Consider the following 19,773-nt stretch of genomic DNA (forward strand, 5'->3'; position numbering starts at 1 on the left):
AAAAAAAGCTTCAAAATAAATATATAAAGCATGGATGCTGCTGTTGCTATACAGAGCGAGGTGCTTAGTGGGCTCCTGAAATTCTATTGGCCGGCTTGTTGCCATGTGCTTGGGAATCAGCAGAGATGCTGCTAACAAATCAAGGAAATGTTCTAATATTAGACTATATGTATCTAGGCAGTGGGAGCCCCTGACCTCTCTACTCTGCCAGCATTACGTTCCACTTCACAGATCAACATAATGAAAGAAGTGGTGTGGAAGGAAGTGGTTAAAAAAAATGTTAGGTCATCATAGACAAAACCTGCGACGCAGCGCCCCTCATTTTTTTTCCTCTCGGTGATATCCCAGCCAGGGCTGTAAGATAACGACTTAAACCTCCATGCTAGTCAGGTCTAGAGAATATTTTTACTGAGCTGGTATATGAAATACAAAATTGTGTAATGTTGGATCAATAGAAACATGTAAACATAAATGAGTTCTTATTCTGTTTTTTAATAATGGGGGGCTTTTAACTGCTTTTATTCCAGTGACACAATTGGGCCAGCAATTGATGCAGGACAGTTATTTAAAAGCATAAAGTAATTTACAATAATGCACCAGTTATGTTGTATTTGTATTCCTTTCAAATAAATGATCCCTGCAAAAATACATTATTATTGTTAAGTAGAGATATTGTCTGTCACATTTCAGGTCCAAAGGCTATACCGGCCAGGGTGGTCCAAACGTTTTCTACCAAAGGCCTCATACTGAAAAATGAAAGAATGCTTTGATACATTGTGTACATTGATTTGGTTTCATCAACTTTAATGTACATCAGTAAAATGATAAACAAAAACAAAGCAATGTTTTAACTTTTGTGTTTGTTGCAAAGCAAATTGGTTTTGTTTCTAAAACTTGATTTTGTGAATATGTCGAGGGACAATAAATAACCTGTGGGCTGAAAATGGCCCCCTGGTCGTACATCTTTACATATGCTATAATTGCTAGTTTATCGCGGTGAATTGGCTCCGGACATGACCAAAATAAAAGTATTTCCACAAATGGAATCCATTAATTACAAATCAAATATTTTCATACCAATAGCATAAACAGGACTATTTACTACCTTCTAAATTAAATGTTTAAACATTATGAGACCCCTCTAGACATGACATGAGACCCTTTTGAGACCTTAAAATTCTTAGTTTTATAGCGTAATGCAGTTTAAAGCTGAGCCAATCAGTGGCCACACTAGAGAACAGCATGCTCCAATTGGTTTGGTCTTATCTTGTGGCTAATAATACAATAGTATTGACATTTTTAGTTAATTACGCCATTTTATGCTTGAAAACAGCTTTAAAAAGAGCAAGAATGTTGGGGAATATGCTTTTAAAAAAAAAAAAAATCCGCAATGTGGTGGAGCCACAACATTTAAAGGCCGATGTGGTGAGGGACGACTGTATTGTAACACCAAATGACAAAACATTATTTCAAGCCTGGTCTACTAAATAATAGGATAATGTTTAAGTGAAAATTAGCTATTGCAAACAACATTGTCAGTTTGTTTACTCCTTGAGCAAAATGTGTACGTGTATATATATATATATATATATATATATATATTTAGTCACACTGCATCTCTCCTCCCTGCAACTGCTAATTCCTGAATGTATGCATCTTTTCTTGTAGACCATGTTGAACTACAAATTAGATGTCATTATGAACGTCAAGGGAATGTGCCTCTTTTTTTACGTGGTAAAGAGCTACTCGTGATTGATTTAATGTGGCTATTAAAGGTCAAATCTGAGTCCATTGTTACCCCTAGATTTTTAACCTGGTCATTAGGTTTCAGGGAGAGGGTCTCAAAGTGACTAATATGAGTTTGTCTTTGCTTTTGTGGCTAAATGTATTGCTTTAATATTGTATCATTCAGCATAATTTGAAAGGTTTATGGCTTTGAAGTGTACCTGTGTGCATCAGTCTGTATTGATTCAGCACAATTATGTTAAAAAATAATTAATCAATTAAGGATCTGGCAGTTGGTACAGAAAAACAGTAATGTGTTTTGGCTCTTTGACGATACCGTAGGCAGTGTTCCTGTTGTTTGGTATGCGTACACAGGGGAGTAAAAAGCGTGTGTGTTTTGTGTTCGGAATCAGCTTTTCCGTGTGTAGTTTTCATGTTCTTCCTGTATTAAGTATAGCTTTTCTCCTTCTGTGTGCGTGTGCGTATAAATGCAACACGTTTGTTTTTGCTCAGATTTTTTATGAGTAAAACTCAAACATCTAAACCTTTTACTTTATACACAAAATACCTATTCCTCTCAAATATTGTTCACAAATCTGTCTCAACTTGTGTTAGTGAGCATTTCTTCTTTGCCAAGATAATCCATCACACTTTACAGGTGTGGCATATCAAGATGCGGATTACACAGCATGATTATCGCATAGGTGTGCCTTAGGCAGAGGCCAGTCTGAAATGTGCAGTTTTATCACAAAGCACAATGCCACATATGTGCAGGAATATCCACCAAAACTGAATCGAATATTGATTCATTTTTTATCATAAGCCATCTCCAAAGACGTTTGAGAGAATTTATCAGTGCAACCGTAGACCACACTTAACTATACCAGCTAGGACCTTTTCATCTAGCAGGTGCACCTCCATGATCGTCTGAGACCAGCCACCCGGATCAGTTTCTGCAACAATTGGTTTGCATGACCAAATAACTTCTGCACAAACTGTGAGAGACCGTCTCAGGGAAACTCCTCTCCTCATCGGGGTCTTGACCTGACTGTAGTTGGTCGCCATAACAGGCTTGAGTGGGCAAATGCTCACATTTGATTGCGTCTGTCACGTTGGAGAGGTGTTCTCTTCACAGATCAATCAATCAATCAATGTTTACTTACATAGCCCTAAATCACTAGTGTCTCAAAGGGCTGCACAAACCACCACGACATCCTCAGTAGGCCCACATAAGGGCAAGGAAAACTCACACCCAGTGGGACATCGGTGACAATAATGACCCAGTGGGACGTCGGTGACAATGATGACTATGAGAACCTTAGAGAGGAGGAAAGCAATGGATGTCGAGCGGGTCTAACATGATACTGTGAAAGTTCAATCCACAATGGATCCAACACAGTCGCGAGAGTCCAGTCCAAAGCGAATCCAACACAGCAGCGAGAGTCCCGTTCACAGCGGAGCCAGCAGGAAACCATCCCAAGCGGAGGCTGATCAGCATCGCAGAGATGTCCCCAGCCGATACATAGGCAAGCAGTACATGGGCACCGGATCGGACCGGACCCCTTCCACAAGGGAGAGTGGGACATAGAAGAAAAAGAAAAGAAACGGCAGATCAACTGGTCTAAAAAAGGAGTCTATTTAAAGGCTAGAGTATACAAATGAGTTTTAAGGTGTGACTTAAATGCTTCTACTGAGGTGGCATCTCGAACTGTTACCGGGAGGGCATTCCAGAGTACTGGAAAACGCTCTATAGCCCGCAGACTTTTTTTGGGCTTTGGGAATCACTAACAAGCCGGAGTCCTTTGAACGCAGATTTCTTGCCGGGACATATGGTGCAATACAATCGGCAAGATAGGATGGAGCTAGACCGTGTAGTATTTTATACGTAAGTAGTAAAACCTTAAAGTCACATCTTAAGTGCACAGGAAGCCAGTGCAGGTGAGCCAGTACAGGCGTAATGTGATCAAACTTTCTTGTTCTTGTCAAAAGTCTAGCAGCCGCATTTTGTACCAACTGTAATCTTTTAATGCTAGACATGGGGAGACCCGAAAATAATACGTTACAGTAGTCGAGGCGAGACGTAACAAACGCATGGATAATGATCTCAGCGTCCTTAGTGGACAGAATGGAGCGAATTTTAGCGATATTACGGAGATGAAAGAAGGCCGTTTTAGTAACGCTTTTAATGTGTGCCTCAAAGGAGAGAGTTGGGTCGAAGATAACACCCAGATTCTTTACCGTGTCGCCTTGTTTAATTGTTTGGTTGTCAAATGTTAGAGTTGTATTATTAAATAGAGTTCGGTGTCTAGCAGGACCGATAATCAGCATTTCCGTTTTTTTGGCGTTGAGTTGCAAAAAGTTAGCGGACATCCATTGTTTAATTTCATTAAGACACGCCTCCAGCTGACTACAATCCGGCGTGTTGGTCAGCTTTAGGGGCATGTAGAGTTGGGTGTCATCAGCATAACAGTGAAAGCTAATACCGTATTTGCGTATGATGTCACCTAGCGGCAGCATGTAGATGCTGAAGAGTGCAGGGCCAAGGACCGAACCCTGGGGAACTCCACACGTTACCTTAACGTAGTCCGAGGTCACATTGTTATGGGAGACACACTGCATCCTATCAGTAAGATAAGAGTTAAACCAAGACAGGGCTAAGTCTGACATACCAATTCGTGTTTTGATACGTTCTAATAAAATATTATGATCGACTGTATCGAAAGCAGCGCTAAGATCGAGGAGCAGCAACATAGATGACGCATCAGAATCCATCGTTAGCAATAGATCATTAGTCATTTTTGCGAGGGCTGTCTCCGTGGAGTGATTTGCCCTGAAACCGGATTGAAAGGTTTCACATAGATTGTTAGACGCTAAGTGTTCATTTAACTGCTCCGCAACAATTTTTTCGAGGATTTTTGAAATAAAGGGAAGGTGAGACACCGGTCGGTAGTTTACCATAAGGTCAGGATCGAGGTTAGGTCTTTTAAGAAGAGGATGAATAACCGCTTTTTTGAATGCTAGGGGAACAGTGCCCGAGGAGAGTGATAAGTTTATAATATTTAGCACTGATGGACCTAATAATACAAAGAGCTCCTTGATCAGTTTCCCAGGAAGAGGGTCAAGTAAACATGTTGTCTGTTTTATTCCATTTACACGTTGTAACAATTCCTCTGTTATTTCCTCAAAACGAGAGAAACTATTTTGGAGGGCAGTATCCGCCGTATATACCATCGTATCAGTGTTAATAGAACCCCGTTGTAGCTGGGACGCATTGTCTTTAATCTCCTTTCTAATGACTTCAATTTTCTTACTAAAGAATTGCATAAAGTCATCAGCTGAGTGGGTGGAGCTACTGGAAGGGGTCCCTTGTTGGGTTAGCGATGCTACCGTACTAAACAAAAATTTAGGATAGTTTTTATTACGGTGGATGAGATTTGAGTAATATTTAGCTTTAGCTAAGGTAAGCATGCGTTTATAAGTTATTAAACCATCACTCCATGCTTGATGGTGCACCTCAAGTTTAGTCGTGCGCCATTTGCGTTCCAGCTTTCTACATAATAATTTCTGAGCTCTAGTTTCTTCTGTAAACCACGGGGTGCGCTTTTTTGGAGCCTTTTTTAACTTTAGCGGTGCTATGTTATCAATGGTTTCGCGCAGGGCGTCGTTAAAGTTGTTAGTGAGGTTATCAATAGAGCCCACATACTTTGGGAATGGTGCCATTACCGAGGGCAGAAGGTCAGCAAGAGTTGTCGTTGTGGCTGTATTAATGTTGCGGCTGCTATAGCAGTTATTATTATTATTAGTTTGACGAACATGCGTCTGAACCTCGAATTTTATAAGGTAATGATCGGACAATACTTAAGTATACGGGAGTATCGTAACTTTGGAAACGGTGATACCCCTGACAAGCACTAGGTCTATCGTATTACCGTTGCGATGCGTGGGTTCATTTATTATTTGTGTGAGACCACAGCTATCAATTACAGTCTGGAGCGCTACGCACGGTGGGTCCGATGGGGTATTCATATGGATATTAAAGTCCCCCATTATGATCATATTATCGGCGTGTGTCACTAGATCAGCAACGAACTCTGAGAAATCATTGATAAAATCCGAATAGGGCCCTGGGGGGCGGTAGATAACAGCCAGGTGTAGAGGCAGCGGTGTGACAGACCTCATAGTAAGCACCTCAAACGATTTATATTTATTATTTATGTTAGGACTAAGGTTAAAGTTTTCGTTGTATATTAGTGCGACCCCCCCGCCCCTTTTAAGCGGACGGGCAATATGCGCATGTGTAAAGTTAGGAGGACATGCCTCATTTAGCGCAAAAAAGTTGTTTGGTTTAAGCCAGGTTTCGCTGAGACCGATGACGTTAAGATTGTTGTCTCTGATAATATCATTAACTAATAACGTTTTGGGAGACAATGATCTTATGTTTAAAAAACCTATATTATAGGTAGTGGGCTGTTTCAGGGAATTTTTGATCAAATTATCCGTAGTAGCAATATTAATAATGTTGTGTTTATTATGCCCAGTGCATTTAGTATAGTTACGACCATATCTAGGAATTGATACGATTGTTTGATTGTTGCTTTGATAAACTGCACGCATCATGGTTAGCCACCTCAGTAACGGGGATTTTCCGATTGTTTGTTTGTTGCTTTGATAAACTGCACGCATCATAGTTAGCCACCTCAGTAACGGGGATTTTCCGAGTGTTTGTTTGTTGCTTTGATAAACTGCACGCATCATAGTTAGCCACCTCGGTAAAACAACTCTGAAACACTCGAAGCAGAAAAAACTTGTTCTAATTTAACTGACTCTTTACCCAGACCAGTAGTCTCGCATTTTCCATTTAAATGCGTCTTCAGGATGGAGGGAAGTGGTGTTCTGTGGGGATTAGCCTTCTGCTTTGTTTTTAGCCCCGCTCGGCATCCTCGTTTCCGATCACACCGCTGGCGTCTGCTCCGTAGACGGCCCCCGCTGCTACTAGACTCCGTTGCTTCACAGGCCGCTGGATGTAGCCGTCGACGTATTCCCATGCTAGTTAGCACGTTTAGCACGCACGCGTCCATCAGTCCAAAACGGCCCGATATGTCCACATCCAGAAGTGTCTGGCGGTCGTACGTGATCACAGAGTGACCACGGTGTGAGCCAGCCATAAAGTTTGTAGAATTGTCCGGTATTTCTGCCAAATGTTCCATCTTTAGCAGGAGCTCCGCAATGTTGCAGCCCGTCCGGGCGCCGCCATCTTGGACATATGTGTGTGAATGGGTGAAATACTGTCAAAGAGGAAACCCAGTTTTCACTGTTCAGGGCAGATGACGGCCAGTGTGTGTGGCATCGTGTGGGAGAGCGGTTTGCTGATGCCAACGTTGTGAATCGAGTGGCCCTTGGTGGGGGTGAGGTTTTAGTATGGGCAGCGTATGTTATGGACAACGAACGCAAGTGCATTTTTTTGATGGCATTTTGAATGCACAAAGATACTGGGACGAGATCCTGAGAAGAAGGAGAACAATAATATATCTTTAGTGTCATTGTACATTGTACAACAAAATTGCAAGCAAACTAATTTAGTGCAAATTCATAATAAAAAAGGACAATTGTTGTGCCATTCAACCAGGGTACAATCACCTCATGTTGCAGCATTACAATGCACGGCCCCATGTTGCAAGGATCTGTACACCAGACACCAAATAAAGCAAAACTGGGCAACCGAAGGCACACCTGTGAGGTGGGATGGATTATCTTGGCAAATAAAAAATGCCTCTTACCGGAGACATCCGTCCTGCTGCAGCTGCCATGACTTCTCTCAGAGACTCTGGTGTCAACACACCCGTGGCCACACCCCTCCGACTTTCAGGTACTATTTAATCTCACTAAAACACTAGCAATACAATAGGCAGATAAGGGATTTTCCAGAAGTATCCTGGTAAATGTGTCTAATAACATCTGAATCGCGCCCACTGCAATCGCCTTTCTTTTCTTTCTAGTCTTTCACTCTAAATTTCCTCATCCACGAATCTTTCATCCTCGCTCAAATTAATGGGCAAATTGTCGCTTTCTCGGTCCGAATAGCTCTAGCTGCTGCTGGCTATGATTGTAAACAATGTGAGGATGTGAGGAGCTCTACAACCCGTGACATCACGCACACATCGTCTGCTACTTCCGGTATAGGCAAGGCTTTTTTTATTAGCGACCAAAAGTTGCGAACTTTATTGTCGATGTTCTCTACTAAATCCTTTCAGCAAAAATATGGCAATATCGCGAAATGATCAAGTATGACACATAGAATGGACCTGCTATCCCCGTTCAAATAAGAAAATCTAATTTCAGTAGGCCTTCAAAAGGTTTTTCTTTTTTTTTGCTACTTTTTGCACGTTCAATTGCTGAAAAACCATGAGCTTTGGGGGTGGGTGGGGCTGCTACGTACATTGCTTATCTGAGTACTTCTATCCATAGTTTTGTTTTAAGTATTTACTAATAATTGTGTTTTTATAAACCACAGACCAGGAGTGGCAACTATAAATCATGAAGCATTAATCATAATGTCAATACAGCTTTTTATACTGTTCTAACTTAATCCTTGAATGTGTAATACGGACATTTCTAAATTGTTCTGAGTGCTGTAATGCCTTTTATAGTTTAACCGTCTAAAATTGTTCTTTAAGTGCGATAGGAAACATATGTTTTATGTATTGTAAGATTTTCTGTTAAAAATAAAGCACATATTGACATTTTTTTGTAGGTCCTTCAATTTTGTGTGTGTGTGTGTGTGTGTGTGTGTGTGTGCGTGTGTGTGTGTGTGTGTGTGTGTGTGTGTGTGTGTGTGTGTGTGTGTGTGTGTGTGTGTGTGTGTGTGTGTGTGTGTGTGCGTGCATAAATAATCGTGTCTTCAAATTTTTTTTACAAAAATATGGATTTGGATGAGGTTTGACCCAATTATTTATGTTTATATTGTTTTTACAGGGAACTCCACTTTTCTATCCAAACGTTTCGGTTTACAAACAATGTTCTAGAAACAGTAAATCAAGGTGCCACTGTATAGTTATACGTCCCAAAAAAAATTTGATATTATGTTTGTTATTTTGAGACTTTTGTGGGACAGTACATGTTGACCAAAGATAAGACAATAAATTGATATCTTTATTTCTAACAATTTACATAATATAGAACATTTTTATACATGCCAATAACAAAAATATTTTCAAAAGTCAATTTTTAGCCCCACATGTCCCCACCATTCTCATGAAAGATAACTAGTTTTTCTAATAAATCTAGCAGAAGTATGTTGATTAAAATCTGCATGCACTGTTTAATTCAGGTACTTCAGCGTATCATCTGCTGACATCCACCAAAAAGGGAAAAAATCATTTGTTCATTGCAAATGCGAGGAATTCTGTCGTAGTCTTGGTATCATCATAAAATACCCCCAGCATGATACTTGACACAGTTTGTGTGCTTTTCTTCTGTACACCTCATCACCATGCACATGTGACTGAAATAATTGAATATTGGCACTTTTAATGACATTCCTGAAACTATTCACGCAATTTAAGTGGTAATCATGGCGAATAATTTCACTCACACAGCTTCGATGACCTCGGCCACACCAGCAGGGTCCAGTGCATTATGGATGGCTGAAGCAATCTGTTTTGTTTGACGCTCCTGAACTATGAAGTGAATACCTCCTTTTAATGTCATATTTCAAATACAGAGGAGTAACTTGGTTTGTCGTTAGTAATCCCTTCCAAAGGGTCCTGTGATAATGAAACGTATATTCAATGAATACAATTTGGGCACCCAAACGTTTTGATGCAAAACACTTCTTATACAGAATTGTTGTACATGCAGAAAATGATGCAAAATGTATATAATTGATCTTTGAAATGCATAAAAAAAGCATTTAACATCCCGGCGATGAGTGGCAAGGGCGTTAAGAACCCCACGAACGCCACCTTTTTACTTTTCTACGACTTGTTCATTTTCAACAGTCTTTCTCACCCTATTTCTCTAACAAAACTACAAAATACAGCCAATAAGCATCATATTATTGTCAAAAACATGCACCTGGGGATAGGTTGATTGGCAACACTAAATTGGCCCTAGTGTGCAAATGTTGTCTGTCTCTCTGTGTTGGCCCTGTGATGAGATGGCGACTTGTCCAGAGTGTACTTCGCCTTCCGCCCGAATGCAACTGATATAGGCTCCAGCAAATCCGAACGGGACAAGCGGTAGAAAATGGATGGGTGAATGTTTGGGTAGACTTACTGTAGCAGTGCGGTGCATTCAGTTACACTCTGGAAACATTGACTCTAAGGCTCTTGACTTTGATTGGACTCTTACGGTATGCTACAACTTTATTTGGCTCTATGGTCAGACATTTTGTAGCTGTACTCAGTAAAAAAAAAAAAAACAATAATAAAAAAAGGTACAGACTTATCACCACATGTTTACTCATACTAAAATCAAGAGAGTGTATGAAAATGAGATATTTTATTACAATTTTTGCAGAAAATTCCGGGGACTATAAACACTGAGATACAACTGTATTTTATGCATAGGAATTTGGGAAACAAAGTGTTTTTTTCTTACCTTTTAGCCTTCTGCTGTAGACGTCAACAATCCTAAAATTATATTGAAAAAATGGAACACAGTTTTATTGTTTAATCGATGGTACTGTAAGCGCTTCTATTTTTTGTTTAAGGTTTTACTTGTGTGGCGTGTTGTCTCATAGCCATACATTTTTCTCCAAATCTGCTGTTTGGTCTTCCACCTGTCTCTCTTTATTTCTTGGTTGTAGTATTGGTCAGCTTGGGTTGCACTTTTTAAGGGCTCAATGATCCCGACAAGTGATGGGTACTATTCACATTTGAACTAATATGTTACCAATTCTCTGTCCCTGGGAATCAATACTGACGTTACAAATTTTTGGTACTGTTGTGTGTGTTGTTAAATATTTTTTTACTAATAAAATATTTTTTTTTCATTCCATCATTTAAAAAAAAAATAACCGCTGATTGTAACTGCTTTATAGTTATCTTGTTTATTATCACTTTCTCAGTCTCATTCGCAAGTAGGACATTTACATTTACAGTTGCAAATCCAAGATGTTAGATGGCAGTGGTGTATCGTTTGTGGGGGTTTTGCGCCCTTAAAAGTGTTAATACTGTAAGTATTGTACTTACTTTTAAGCAGCTGTTTGTAATGTGCATCTTAGTGTAGTTTTCATTAAGAAATTTGGTTAATATCGCCATGTAAAATCGCTAATCGGTTGGACTTGTAGGGCGCTTTTATCTTTTTTTTTTTAAGGAACTCAAAGCGCTTTGACACTATTTCCACATTTACCCATTCACACACACACATTCACACACTGATGGCGGGAGCTGCCATGCAGGGCGCTAACCAGGACTCATCAAGAGCAAGGGTGAAGTGTCTTGCTCAAGGACACAACGGACGTGACTAGGATGGTAGAAGGTGGGGATTGAACCAATAACTCTTAGATTGCTGGCACGGCCACTCTCCCAACTTCGCCACGCCCTTCCCCCAAAATCGCTAATGCTAATGAGTAGCATGTCAGTAGCTAAACCAATGTATATTAGCATTAAAGGGGAACATTATCACAATTTCAAAAGGGTTAAAAACAATAAAAATCAGTTCCCAGTGACTTGTTGTATTTTTTTGAAGTTTTTTTCAAAATTTTACCTGTCCCGGAATATCCCTAAATAAAGCTTTAAAGTGCCTTTCGCTATCTTCGAAACCACTATTCATTTTCCTGTGACGTCATACAGTGCTGCCAATGGGAATACCACAGCAAGATATAGTGACATTAGCTCGGATTCAGACTCGGATTTCAGCGTTTTAAGCGATTCAACAGATTACGCATGTATTGAAACAGATGGTTGGAGTATGAAAGTATTGAAGAAGAAACTGAAGCTATTGAGCAAATAGCTATTGACGCTATTCATAGCCATAGCATGGCCGAATAGCTGCGTTAGCATCGCCGGTAAAATGTGCGGACCAAACGATCAGGACTTTCGCATTTTGTGATAATGGAGCAACTTAAATCCGTCGATTGGTAAGTGTTTTTTTCGCATTAAATGTGGGTGGAAGGAAACGTAATATAGTTGCAAATGCATCTGCAGGTTATCCATACGTCTCTGTGCCATGTCTGCTTTAGCACCGCCGGTAAATAGCATGTTAGCTTTGATTAGCTGGCAGTCACGCCGCGACCAAATATGTCTGATTAGCACATAAGTCAACATCAACAAAACTCACCTTTGTGATTTCGTTGACTATCATTGCAAATGCATCTGCAGGTTATCCATACATCTCTGTGCCATGTCTGTCATCGCCGGTAAATAGCATGTTAGCATCGATTAGCGTAGCATGTTAGCATCGATTAGCGTAGCATGTTAGCATCAATTAGCTGGCAGTCACGCCACAACCAAATATGTTTGATGAGCACATAAGCCAACAACAAAACTCACCTTTGTGATTTTGTTGACTTTATCGTTGCAAATGCATCTGCAGGTTATCCATACATCTCTGTGTCATGTCTGTCATCACCGGTCAAATGTGAAAACACTACAGCACATTCAATGGGGGTCTGGCGGCAGACACTTTCGCATCTTCGGTGCAACTTGAACCCGTCCCTGTTAGTGTTGTTACACCCTCCGACAACACACCGACGAGGCATGATGTCTCCAAGGTTCCAAAAAATAGTCGAAAAAACGGAAAATAACAGAGCTCAGACTCGTGTGTGTAATGTGTAGAAAATGAAAATGGCGGCTGTATTACCTCGATGACGTCACGTTCTGACGTTATCGCCACCAGAGCAATAAACAGAAAGGCGTTTAATTAGCCAAAATTCACCCATTTTGAGTTCGGAAATTGGTTAAAAAATATATAGTCTTTTTTTCTGCACCATCAAGTTATATATTGACGCTTACATAGGTCTGGTGATAATGTTCCCCTTTAAGCTCGCGCAGTTTTGAAAAAAGTGAGCTTTACTGAACTTATGTTGGTGCATTTTTTAAGACCGTTTCTTTGTTGGCATTGGAAATTGCTACCTTACCTGTTGATAGTTTGGCCGCTTTCAATGCCGCTGGAGTGATCGGCAAGGGCCAAATTGCTAAAAGTCGTGAGTCAGCAATCATGCCTGACGTCACGCGCAACCCATCTACCAAAACATGGCACCGTAAGATTTTATGTGAATCAGTGCCCGATAGGTCCGATGAGATTCAATCGGTGTCAGAGAAGTACAAGATTCGGTACCCATCCCTTGTCCCGATTTTAAAAAATGTTAAATACATTTTCTATTCATGGATTGCATTGAGCAATATGGTCATTAGATGATCCATGCTAAGCATTTACTTGCTTGGCACTCAGCATCTAGGGTTGGAATTGGGGGTTAAATCACCAAAAATGATTTCCCGGCGTGGCCACTGCTGCTGCCCACTGCTCCCCTCACCTCCCGGGGGGTAATCAAGGGTGATGGGTCAAATGCAGAGAATAATTTGCCACACCTACTGTGTGTGAGACAATCATTGGTACTTTAACTTTTTAACTTTAACTTTGAGACTCTGAAACAACTTTATATCCATTCTGAGTCTCGGTACTTTTCAGTCAAAGACGTTCCAGCACACAAGATTTGCTGTTGGCTTTGGGGTTTCTAAATAGCCTCCTTGGTTTTTATAGAACAAACCTGAGTCACAGGCTACAACATGACTGAAATCTTAAATTTAGATTTTTTTTTTTCATTTCCAAATTTAAACGTTCTACTCAGCTGAACTCAATGAGAATAGAAAAATCGATTTCCTAATTCCAGCATGAAAATGCCATGAAACAGCATTTAGCTGCTCCTGTGATTTAATACAAAGAAGTTGAGTTGTCAGATTGCGAGTCACAGACACACTTGGACTTATGCAATTATTCATGTTTCTGCTCTTGTCCCATGACGTTTTACAAAGCATCTCTTTAGGGTCTGATCCACTAAGATCCAAATATCAGGCTCCAAACGGCATGTGCAAACTATAAAATTGCGTGTACTCTTAGCGGGTGTGTTGTGTGCAGAGTTGGGTAGAGTAGCCAGAAATTGTACTCAAGTAAGAGTACTGTTACTTTAGAGATTTATTACTCAAGTAAAAGTAAAGAGTAGTCACCCAAATATTTACTTGAGTAAAAGTAAAAAGTATGTTGTGAAAAATCTACTCAAGTACCGAGTAACTGATGAGTAACCTGATTACGGCAACAAATAATGCACAAAAACATAAAAATAGCAATGAGCAAATTCAGAGCCAGGAATATCTCTTAAGCAACTAAATCAATAATATATATTAAATAATAGTACATTAAAATAAAACAAAAAAAATGGCACATTGAGCCACAATAACTTAACAGCACCATAGTCTCAGTAGGCTATCATTGATTTGATTGATTGATTGATTGAAACATGTATTAGTAGATTGCACAGTACAGTACATATTCTGTACAATTGACCACTAAATGGTAACACCCCAATAAGTTGTTCAACATTATCAATTACTTAGTAAATGACCAAGTTGAGGTGATCTACCTCATATATACATACACACACATATCATGTATACACACACATATCATACATACACATATACATATATATATATATATATATATATATATACATTTATATATACAGTATATAATTTACATTTATTTATTTTGCCGTTTTTGTTCACATGTTGAAGGTGTTTTAATGAATATACATGCATGTTTAACATATAAATTCCTATCTTTCACGAAGACAAGAATATAAGTTGGTGTGTTACCTGATTCTGATGACTCGCATTGATTGGAATCAAGACGTCCAGGTTTTCAAATGGAGGAGAAAAAAAGTTCCTCTTTTCTGTCTAATACCACATGAAAGTCGTTGGTTTTTGGCATCTTATTTGTCCAGCTTCCATATTCGTTTTTATACACTTTGCAAGAAATACATTGGCGGCAAACTCCGTAGCTTGCTAGCTTGTTTGCGCTGGCTTTCGGAGACTCTTATTTTGTTAGCTCAGGCGCGATGGAGCGGCGCTTTTATTGTGAAGACAGGAACTGTGCGATCAGTCTTTAGGCTTTTGACCGGAAGTACGGTTGAAATAAAAATTGTCTTTTTTCCTTTACACTTTTGATTGATTGATTGAAACTTTTATTATTATATTGCACAATACAGTACATATTCCGTACAATTGACCACTAAATGGTATCACCCGAATAAGTTTTTCAACCTTTTTAGGTCGGATTCGACGTGTGACGGTCACGTGACCGCCTGGTTTTGTTTGATTGGTCCAACGTCACCAGTGACTGCATTTTATTGGTGAAACGCAGGCATGCGTAGATCCTACTTTGAAGGTCTGTCATTAACCAAAACAAACATTAATAGATCGATAAAAAAAAGTAGCGAGTAGCGAGCTTAATGTAGATAAATGGAACGGAGTAAAAGCGTTTCTTCTCTATAAATATACTCAAGTAAAAGTAAAAGTATGTTGCATAAAAACTACTCGTAGAAGTACGATTTATCCCAAAAGTTACTCAAGTAAATGTAACGGAGTAAATGTAGCGCGTTACTACCCACCTCTGGTTGTGTGTGATTCACTAAGACTGCAATTAAAAAGCGGTGCAAACCGCCTTATTTAAATGAAGTTTTTGCATGTACTACTGGCATTTTGTGCCCTCTACCTTCATGTTATCGTGCTCTGAAACCTGTGTGCGATGTTGTTGAACTAACCGCACACATTTACTGTATAATCTGGAACACATTTTTTACAATACAAAATCGCAATTTATAGACAACCAACATAATTTTTAGTCCGCTGACTGCCTGCTCTACATGCAGTGCACCTTCAGAGCAGCAGCACATTCATGCATCTAGGACAGGGGTCTGCAACCTCTGGCTCTTTTATCCCTCTGTTGTGGCTTCTTCTGTGTCACTAAGCTGTCCCTTGAGGCCTCTTAATGTGTCTTCCAAAGTTCCGCATCAGCCATTTAGTTGTAGTTGCAATGTTTTCTGGAGAGAAATATTGACATTTAAATTGTCAGGACTTAGCTTGTTAGCTTCCTTTGTTGCTAATAAACAATGATAGCTAGACTGGGATTGAGTGTTTTTGGAACTGGTGGTGTGTGACACAACTTTAATTGCAAAAAAGAAGGCATTTTATCAAAGGTGGGCAGAATGCCTCATGATTGAATTGCATCCACACAGGAAAAGTACTAAAAGCCAACCAATAACAGCCTCAGCCGCGGCGCTACTATGCATGTTTAGACCTTTTTTAGTCGTACGCTACACCAGTTGTTCTCAACCTTTTTTCAGTGATGTACCCTCTGTGAAGATTTTTTTAATTCAAGTACCTCCTAATCAGAGCAAAGTATTTTTGGTTGAAAAAAAGAGATAAAGAAGTAAAATACAGCACTATGTCATCAGTTTCTGCTTTATTAAATTTTATAACAGTGCAAAATATAGCTCATTTGTAGTGGTCTTTCTTGAACTATTTGGAAAAAAAAAGATATAATAATAACTAAAATCTTGTTGAAAAATGAACAAGTGATTCAATTATAAATAGAGATTTCTACACATAGAAGTAATCATCAACTTAAAGGCCTACTGAAACCCACTACTACCGGCCACGCAGTCTGATAGTTTATATATCAATGATAAAATATTAACATTGCAACACATGCCAATACGGCCTTTTTAGTTTACTAAATTGCAATTTAAAATTTCCCAGGACTTTTTTCTTGAAAACGTCACGTAATGATGTGTGCGCGTGTCGTCACGGGCTGTTATGAATATGAGCGCTGCGCACACACACAGGCTAAATGTCGTCTGCTTTAACGGCATAATTACACAGTATTTTGGACATCTGTGTTGCTGAATCTTTTGCAATTTCTTCAATTAATATTGGAGAAGTCAAAGTAGTACGATGGAGTTGGGAAGCTTTAACCATTAGCCACACAAACACACGGTGATTCCTTGTTTAAAATTCACAGAGGTGAAACTTTCCTATGGATCACAGCGGACATGGATCGCGACCACTTGTCAACCAGCAGGTTTCGGTGAGAAAATCGTGGTTAAAAAGTCGCCACTTACCGCTGAGCTTGTGTCTCCCGTATAGCTGCCATCGACTTCCCTGAGACACTGCGCATCAACACCCGGTCGGCCGTGGACGTACACTTCCGACTATCAGGTACTGTTAAACTTCCTAAAACACTAGCAACACAATAGAAAGATAAGGGATTTCCCAGAATTCTCCTAGTAAATGTCTCTAAAAACATATGAATCCGTCTTTTTTTTTTTTTTTCTAGTCCGTCGCTATCAATATCTTCAAACACAAATCTTTCATCCTCGCTCAAATTAATGGGGAAATTGTCGTTTTCTCGGTCCGAATAGCTCTTTTTGTTGGAAGCTCCCATTAAAAACAATGTGAATATGTGAGGAGCCATCAGCATGTGACGTCATCATCTGCCACTTCCGGTAGAGGCAGGGCTTTTCTCTTAGCACCTAAAATTGCGAACTTCATCGTGGATGTTCGCTATTAAATCCTTTCAGCAAAAATATGGCAATATCGCGAAATTATCAAGTATGACACATAAAACGGACCTGCTATCCCCGTTTAAATAAGAAAATCTAATTTCAGTAGGCCTTTAAAGTGCCCTCTTTAAGGATTGTAATAGAGATCCATCTGGATTCGTTAACTAATTCTAAACATTTTTTCACAAAAAAATAAATCTTTAACATCAATATTTATAGAACATGTCCACAAAAAATCTAGCTGTCAACACTGAATATATTGCATTTTTGTATTTCTTTTCACAGTTTATATACTTACATTCATATTTTGACAGGTATTATTCAATAAATATATTTATAAAGGATTTTTTAATTGTTGCTATTTTTAGAATATTTAAAAAAAAAAATCTCACGTACTCCTTGGCATACCTTCAAGTACCCCCAGGGGTATGCTAACCCCCATTTGAGAATTACTGCGCTACACCACTGACTGTTAGGAATAATGCTGTTACATAATAATGGTGTTAATAACACATACACAACTTTAACTACTACAGGGGATTATTTGACAGCAAATCAATGAAGTAATAATCATATACAGTAATCACACTATACCCTGTTTGTGGACAAGGAGAGATGTAGACACCAAAGCTCATTCAATCACTGTATGAACCATTATTAACTACTATTTTTCAAATGAATTTGCTCAACACTGGTGATAGAGGATTTTATGACAACCGGTCATAAAACAAAAATCCAGCAAAGTTGCACCTTGACTGATTGTCATGTTTTGAAGTGTGGGTCATTACCCCAATAAACTATAGGGAGGAACTAATAAAAGAAACCAGGAACAAAATAAGATGCAAAATAAGGGGGGAGACAGTAACGTAACTTTACAATACCTTAAAGCAGGGGTGTCCAAACTTTTTCCACTGAGGGCCGCACACTGAATAATCAAAGCAAGCAGGGGCCATTTATTTTAAAAACAAATAAAATATATGTATAAAAAATATACATTTAGGCCTCAACTCAGGCTTGATCCCAGGGACCCCAAAGGGTTTTGGTAAAAATAAAATGTTAAAAATGTGTCATTATTCAGTATTATTATTTTTATTATTATTCAAGTTTTAAATCTCTAGATCAACAGTAGGTCTATCTGTCAATATGACGTTTTTAAAGATTTAAGTTGTATGCTCTTTTTGTCAAAGAAAACCATGTTTTTTTTATTGAAAAAAACACAAAATATGCAATATTTTCACCCAATAAAATTTTTAAGTAGAATGTTTGAGATTATATAATAATTGGAGCCGGAAAAAGGTCAACAACTCATAAGACCATTGATTTTAATTCACTATTATTTTTGTGTGCAATGACACTTAAAAACAAAACACACTGATCCAAAAGGGTCCTACTCATTAAAGTGTTATAAAATAAATTACCGGTATAATTTTTTTTTTACTGTTTACTTTTAACATAATGGTCTCGAGATCAACTTCAGATCTATCCGTCAATTATAAGTTGTTTTTTTTGTTTATGTTTTTTGTTTGTTTGTTTTAGGCCATTCTTAAAAAAAAACAGCTCAGTTTTTTATATGGCAAACACAAAATATCCAACATTTGCCCCAAAAAATATCTCAAAGTGGAATATTTAATGTGATGTAATTGGAGCCTTGAATTGGTCAATAATTCATAATTGATTTTGATTCACTTTTTTTTTTTTTTTTTTTTTTAAAGAAAAACAGCCTGCTGTAGAGTAAACATTGCAACATGTTCTTGTTATATTTAACCTGTTTGTTCTTTTATACCCCTTTTTATGTTTTTAATTTTTTTAAATAGTATTTTTAAAATGTGCCGTGGGGCCGTTAAAAAATTACCTGTGGGCCGCAAATGGCCCCCGGGCCGCACTTTGGACACCCCTGCCTTAGAGGAAACTGTATGCGTAGCATTAACTTCAATATAATGATCAAATCAGGTTTCATGGCTCTAAGTGGAAAAGAGCTCAAATAGCTATTTTGATGCAAAGAAAAAAAAAATGCCAACCCCTGGTCTGGAATGATCCAAACGCAAGAAAATACATATTGAAAGACGATTTTTATTTAGTAGATGTATTATTAAATATATGGTAAATATACTTGTATAGTACTTTTCTACCTTCAAGGTACTCAAAGCGCTTTGACGATATTTCCACATTCACCCATTCACACACACATTCACAAACTAATGGCGGGAGCTGCTATGCAAGACCCTAACCACGTTCTGAAAATCAGCATATATTCTGCATATTCACTAAATGGATTGCGCTCCTTATTTTGTTCAAGACGCAATCCTCTGCGCACAAGTTAAGTAGATCAGCGGTGCGTGTGCTATCAAGTTTACATGTGTTTAATACTTTTTTGGTGGATCTCGCATGAGAGGAATAGGGTGATTTAATCAGACATCAAGATATAGTTTTTTCTTTATTTCCCTTTATTTCATTCATTAAAATCAAATGGAGAGAATATTTTAAAA

At 38.7% G+C, this 19,773-nt stretch overlaps 1 protein-coding gene across 2 annotated transcripts in view; it reads left to right on the forward strand.

Annotated features, from left to right (window-relative positions):
* The window catches only part of LOC133540636 (GTP cyclohydrolase 1-like), a 65,694-nt gene that overhangs the window by 33,787 nt on the left and 12,134 nt on the right, over positions 1 to 19,773 (forward strand). The window lies entirely within an intron of this gene.

Source organism: Nerophis ophidion, linkage group LG22, assembly GCF_033978795.1.
Source record: "Nerophis ophidion isolate RoL-2023_Sa linkage group LG22, RoL_Noph_v1.0, whole genome shotgun sequence".
Lineage (NCBI taxonomy): Eukaryota > Metazoa > Chordata > Actinopteri > Syngnathiformes > Syngnathidae > Nerophis > Nerophis ophidion.